The sequence below is a fragment of the Dipteris shenzhenensis genome, chromosome 13, assembly GCF_047967505.1.
Source record: "Dipteris shenzhenensis isolate YYH24624 ecotype China chromosome 13, Dip_SZ_1.0, whole genome shotgun sequence".
Taxonomy (NCBI): Eukaryota; Viridiplantae; Streptophyta; class Polypodiopsida; order Gleicheniales; family Dipteridaceae; genus Dipteris; species Dipteris shenzhenensis.
This window is the reverse complement of record NC_141608.1, coordinates 41,683,827-41,691,051: the sequence shown is the minus strand read 5'-3', so window position 1 is coordinate 41,691,051 and position 7,225 is coordinate 41,683,827.

Sequence of the window (7,225 nt, the reverse complement as noted above, 5' to 3'; positions counted from 1 at the left end):
ATCTATCATGCTGATCTTTATGAAATAGCATCGGTTTATGCCTCTCAAACTTCTGCGATGAGACCTTAAATGTGGGCCTCCCTTAAGCAATACCCATGGCTGCCCAATGCTTTTTTGTATGGAGACTTTAATAACTCACCTGCCATGCAAGACAACACCACTCATCGATCTCACATGATCCCCACTGAGCTTCGACACTAGGAGGATATGCTTTCTATCTTGCATGCAGAGGATTTATGGCTCTCAACAAGGGATAGAGATATGGGTTATACGTACTGTCACAATGCTTTTACTCATTACTGGGCTCGACTTGACAGATGGTATTTGTTGCATGCTCAGCAGTATACTAGTTTCACATGTGCATTATGGGTTGATCATTCCCTCTTGCTGTCTGATCACTTTCCAGTATGCTTGACATTATCTAGAGCACGTTTGACAGATGATACGCCTTTTTTCGATCGTCGTCTACTCCATGTTAACAGTGCTTATTTGCTTCATCAACAATTTTAGAACATGGTGAGAGTGGTTGTCCGCCCCGTCCTCTTACATGCTCAGGAAGACATGGATTTTGCATGGATCAGTCTCGCCCATCGCTTGCAGGCTGTTATTCAAGATTATGGACGGAGTCACATGGAAAACCTCAGGCTTAAGTTGAAATGGGCTCAATCTCACAAGCAACAAATGGATGTAATCAGCTCTTACAGACAGCTCACCTCCTCTGAACAGGATTCTTGCACTTATGCGGTTCATATCATCCATCAAAATGATCTTTGCAAAATAAAGAAGTGGCAAATCCGAGCTCGCATGAAACCCCTTTTGGATAAGGGTTGCTCCTCCAAGGCCTTCTTTAAAAGCCTGCATGCGGATAGGCAAAAGGAGGATATTTGCAGGATCAAACAGGATGATGGCACCTGGACCACCTCCAAATCAGAATTGGAATCGCAATGCTCTAGTCATTTTCAGCATCTCTTTTCTCCTCAGTCTGATAATTTGATGCAAGTGAATGTAGCTAGGTCTCAATTTCTTATGCATGTTCAGCCTATATTGTCTCGGGAACAGGCTCATGCATTAGAGTAGCCATTTATGCTTAATGAACTGGATGATGCTTTGAGTCATTTACGTAAAGGCAGCTCTCCTGGTTGGGATGGATGACTGTTGAATTTTTTTGTGCATTTTGGGATGTTCTCAAGAACACTATTCTTCTCACGATCAATCATGCTTGGGCAAAACAATCTCTTCCTCCTCCTTGGAAACATGGCCTTGTCAAATTGATCCCCAAAAAAAGGTTGTGTGAGACAATGGCTGATTGGCGGCCCATATCTCTTATGCCAATCATTTACAAACTCATTGCCAAGATGATTGTCCTTAGGATTCGATTCATCTTGCAAGCAGGACTTCATCCTAGGTAGTATGGGTTTGTTCCCAGAAGGCAGATTACTGACAATATCTCCAATGCTCTGGTTGCAATTGAGTATGCCAAATATTCTAAACAAGATGTTCTCATTCTGCAAGTGGACATTGCGAAAGCATTTGATACTGTCCATTGGGATTTTATTTCTCAGACTATGCACAAATTGAGATTTGGCCCTCGGCTGGTCCATGTTATTTACTGGTTGTATTCTCATGCCACTGCACATTGTCTGCTTGGTAGTGGGTTGTCAAGGACATGGACTATGACCCGTTCAGTGAGACAGGGATGCCCTCTTAGTTCGCTACTGTATGCCATTGCTACTCATCCGTTATTGTTGCATATGGATCCTCTTGCAGATACAGGGCAGCTTCATGGCTTGCAAATTCCAGGGGCACAGCCATTCCTTGCACAGGCATATGCTGATGATTCATATTTCATGCCCAGGAATTCTCAAAGTGACCTCTCTCATTTGATGCATAATTTGAATGACTTTGGCCTAGCTGCAAGACTGCATATCAACTTTCAAAAATCGAATCTTCTAGCATTGAAAGAAGCTGATTGGCATGCACTTGTCTAGCCAGGCCACATTATTTCTTCCCATGCCATTGTGAGGCATTTAGGGTATCCCATTGGGTGGAATGTTACCCCTCAACAACAGCTTAAATGGGTGCTTCAAAAGATTAACAAGAAGCTGGAATACTGGCACTTGTCGACTTGGCCTCTACATGTTCGACTTCGGATAGTACAGTCTATCATTATGGCATATGTGCAATTTTATTTGCCTCTTCTTCCCTGGTCCTGTAAGCATTTGGCTTCCTATATGTCCCAGGCTATGGAGATATTTTGGAAAAGCAAACCTCACAAAAAGGCTTTGCGATTACTTCCCATGCAGTCTATTTGTTCTCCTAAGACTCATGGGGGACTGAATATTCTCAATCTTCACTTTCATATGTTCGCAAGAAAGAGCACTATGCTTGCTGATTTTTTTCAGCAAAAACAGCCATGGGCTATTATGTTAGCAGCTATGTGTGGAAACATGCAGTCCCATGCATATGGGCATTGGATTACAGGTCACTGGGAAGCAGTCATGACCACATTTCAAGGGAAAATTCCAGGTTGTCCTGTTTCTACTGCTTTTATTCATGATTGGAAGAGAATTCTCTCTTATGCTAAATGGTCAGGTGCTTCCTCTCATCCTGGTAATTATCTCCGTTTGGAAAGCATCCATTGGAGCAAGGTGTTTGAATTGCCTCTTGCTTTACAGGCACCTACTAAAGCATATAATCTTATGAAATTGGGCATAAGATTGGTCGGAGATGTGGTGGATCCACATGGGAGCATCATAGGCCCATTTGGAGAATACTCACAACTATGTTGCAGCCATTTTTGTTCCTGTCCCCTGCTGTTTGTACAGGACATATTACTGGACTAGAATCTGACTTCCTTGTCTCCTGCTACCTCTTCACTTTCAATGCATAATTTGACATCCTCGATGGTCTACAAATTTCTTCTTCCACCGCCATGGATTGATAAGCATGCCAACACTCTTTGGAATTTGGATAGGCCTTTATCTTGGCGGCAATCAAAACTCAGGAACATTTGGAAAGCTAAAATGCCATTGAACAGAGGCTTTTCTTTTGGAGATGTATAGTGGGAGATTTTTCCATTAGGGAAATTGAAAGCAAGTCGTATTGCTTCCTCTTCCTGCCCCCATTGCTCTCATCACAGCGAGACAGTTCCCCATTTGTTATGGTCCTGTCCACACTCTCGGATACTGATCACTCATGTCTCTCATTTGCTGCGACTTCGGTTTCCCTCTATCAGATTTGGGACAAGTCCTTCCGAGAGTAGCTTTTAATATGGTCCTCCATGAAGGTGAGCAGGGCAGAATTGATGAAGCAAGAAAGGGCAGCAGGGTTTATGCACAGTTATGGACAGGTGATACACAGCAACGAGGAAGAAAGCAGATGGCAAGAGGGAGTGGTTGGCAGCAGCTAAAACAAGCGAGCAAGAGCAGGGCAAACACCAACAAAAGACTTTGCCCTCGCAAGCATAACTATCATATAAGGATTGCTTGAGGGACATTATGAAGAAACCATATGCCTGAGGAAACTATTGTCCCATCCTAAAATGCAATCTCTGTGTCCAGATGGTCCATAGTACCCAAAAACGAGCCCAGTGAAAGAAAAGGAGGAATGGAGACATCTGAGATGAGAAGCATCCAAACATCCAAAAAAGTTGACCCTAAAAGACAGCAATTCGAATTCTCTACCTCAGCTTCTGAAGATGCTCACTATGTTTTCGATATGCTCAAGGATGAATCTCACCACAGCCGGAAGGAGTGGGCCAAACCTCCCCCCCGACCCTTAAGTACAAGCTGAACCTTCCCTCATTGGTTACTCCTCTCCGGAAGTTCTCTCAGCAAGCAGTTATCATTTTCTTCCCTGGGAAGTTACCATCTGCAAATGATGTGGCTCAGTGGGTTCAGGCTTTGTTGGGAGGTTGTTTTGTTGAAGGAGTATACTTTGCTTCTCGAGGTTTTTATGAAGTGCACTTTTTGGATGCCTCATATCGTCAGCAGATATTAGAGATGTCTACTCTATTCTATGGCAGACAAATGGTGCATGTCATGCCATGGTCGCCAAATAAGGATTATCACGGTCTCATTCGACATCACTGCCCTGTATGGGTTGAGGTAGTGGATTTTCCGGATTATATGAGGGCTGAGCTACCAAGTCTAGCAGCTACTTTGGGGCAAGTTGTATGCCCACCCCGACCTTCGAGCAATCGAAATCGGTTTTGTGTTCTTTGGGATACAGATCACCCAACCCCCCCTTCTATTGCGGTAGAGGTGGAAGATGTTCCCTCGGGCGAAAAATATTTTGATTTGAAATGGGGAGTATTTGCAGGTGCTTGTTTTACTTGTCATAAATTTGGCCATCTAGTGTCCTGCAATACTACATCAGCTCCCACCTACAACTATTGCTCCAGAAAATACTACCTCTCCAACTTATGGTCCAGGGCCCAAGGCAACGCCTAGCAAGTTGGGTGATGTAGCATCTAAATCTGTTCTTCCCAAAGAAAGTGTGGTCCAGGTTTCAGCCAAGCAAAAGGATAAGGGAAAGGGCAAAATTTCAAAATCCAATGCCTCTCCTCAGGGTGCATGGCAGCAACCCAAATAGGTATTTGCACTTAAGCCACGACCATTACAATCTCGGCATTGGGATGCCTCTACTTCCACCCCTGGTCAGACCTCTACCCCTGCTGATAGCATGACATCTCGATTGTGGGTTGATGTGCTCAAGAAGGGCATTCCTGTATGTGACAATGATGCGGATGATAGAGCTACTGATCCAAGAGGCCAGGTGGACGTCGATGTCATGGCTGAGGCTTGACAGCTTATACCTTTACTATGTTTCTTGGCTCCACTGTACATATCTTCTATGTCTGCTTCAATTACTTGCATTACATACAATGTTCAAGGTCTTTGCAATGTCGATAAGTGGAGACTTTTTTGGCACTATGTACATAGAATGTACCCCGATGCAATTTCCTTATAGGAACATAACCAACACTTCTTGGCTGGCCAGCAAGGCCACTTTGCTGGTTATGACATCTTTTATGCTGGTACGATGCACTTTTTCGGGGTATGCATGCTGGTAAAACATGATATGCAGCCCACGGTTGCTTACAATGACCCCCAGGGTCGATGGATGGTAATCAGATGCATCTGTCATGCTGATCTTTATGAAATAGCATCGGTTTATGCCTCTCAAACTTCTACGACAAGAGCTCGAACGTGGGACTCCCTCAAGCAATATCCATGGCTGTCTAATGCTTTTTTGTGTGGATACTTTAATAACTCGCCTGCCATGCAAGACAACACCACTCATTGTTCTCACATGATCCCCACTGAGCTTCGACATTAGGAGGATATGCTTTCTTTTTTGCATGCAAAAGATTTATGGCTCTCAACAAGGGATAGAGATATGGGTTATACATACCATCACAATGCTTTTACTCATTACTGGGCTCGACTTGACAGATGGTATTTGTTGCAGGCTCAGCAGTACACTAGTTTCATGTGTGCATTATGGGGTTGATCATTCCCTCTTGTTATCTGATCACTTTCCAGTATGCCTGACTTTATCTATAGCACATTTGACAGATGATATGCCTTTTTTTGGTCGTCGCCTACAGGAAGGCACATTGGTCCTGAGGTTATTATCAACTTCAAGATCAATTAATGGAGACTGAAGCCCTATTTTCAAAGTTAAGGCCAGCCTGTTGGGATCAGGATGATGCCTAGGGTTTTGATGATGTGCTTCCTTATCCATTTAGAAATGGTTTTGCTTACAAAGTCATGCCTTTCGGCCTGACCAAAGCCATGGTTGATTTTCAAAGGTTATGGCCAGATCAGATAGAAGCTCAGAATTTAGATGTTGTAGGAGTGGACTAGAAACTTTTGGGATGGCACATGAATGTCTCATCCCACCGGGGGAGGACTATCATGATGCATGGTTTTTTGATACCCAGATTTTGTCATAGGATGTGGGAGATCATAGGGGTCTACGAGGTTAATAGTGCTTATTTGCTTCATCAACAATTTCAGAACATGGTAAGAGTGGCTGTCCGCCCCCTCCTCTTACATGCTCAGGAGGACATGGATTTTGCCTGGATCAGCCCATCGCTTGCAGGCTGTTATTCAAGATTATGGACGGAGTCACATGGAAAACCTCAGACTTAAGCTGAAATGGGCTCAATCTCACAAGCAACGGATGGATCCAATCAGCTCTTATAGGCAACTCACCTCTTCTGAACATGATTCTTGCGCTTATGCAGTTCATATCATCCATCAAAATGATATTTGTAAATTAAAGAAGTGGCAAATCCGAGCTCGCATGAAACACCTTTTGGATAAGGGCTGCTCCTCCAAGGCCTTCTTTAAAGCCTGCATGCAGCTAGGCGAAAGGAGGATATTTGCAGGATCAAGCAAGATGATGGCACCTGGGCCACCTCCAAATCAGAACTGGAATCGCAATGTTCTAGTCATTTCCACCATCTCTTTTCTCCTCATCATGATTATTCGATGCAAGTGAATGTAGCTAGGTCTCAATTCCTTATGCATGTTCAATCTATATTGTCTCGGGAACAAGCTCATGCATTGAAGCAGCCATTTATGCTCAAGGAACTAGATGATGCTTTGAGTCATTTACGTAAAGGCAGCTCTCCTGGTGGGGATGGATTGACTGTTGAATTCTTCCATGCATTTGGGGGTGATCTCAAGCACACTCTTCTTCTTACGATCAATCATGCTTGGGTAGACCAATCTCTTCCCCCTTCTTGGAAACATGGGCTTGTCAAATTGATCCCCAAAAAAAGATTGTGTGAGACAATGGCTGATTGGCAACCCATATCTCTTATGCCAGTCATCTACAAACTCATTACCAAGATGATTGTCCTTAGGGTTCAATTTATCTTGCAAGCCGGACTTCATCCCAGGCAGTATGGGTTTGTTCACAAAAGGCAGATTACTGACAATATCTCCAATGCTTTGCTTGCAATTGAGTATGCCATTGCTACTCATCCGTTATTGTTGCATATGGATCCTCTTGCAGATACAGGGCAGCTTCATGGCTTGCAAATTCCAGGGGCACAGCCATTCCTTGCACAGGCATATGCTGATGATTCATATTTCATGCCCAGGAATTCTCAAAGTGACCTCTCTCATTCGATGCATAATTTGAATGACTTTGGCCTAGCTGCAAGACTGCATATCAACTTTCAAAAATCGAATCTTCTAGCATTGAAAGA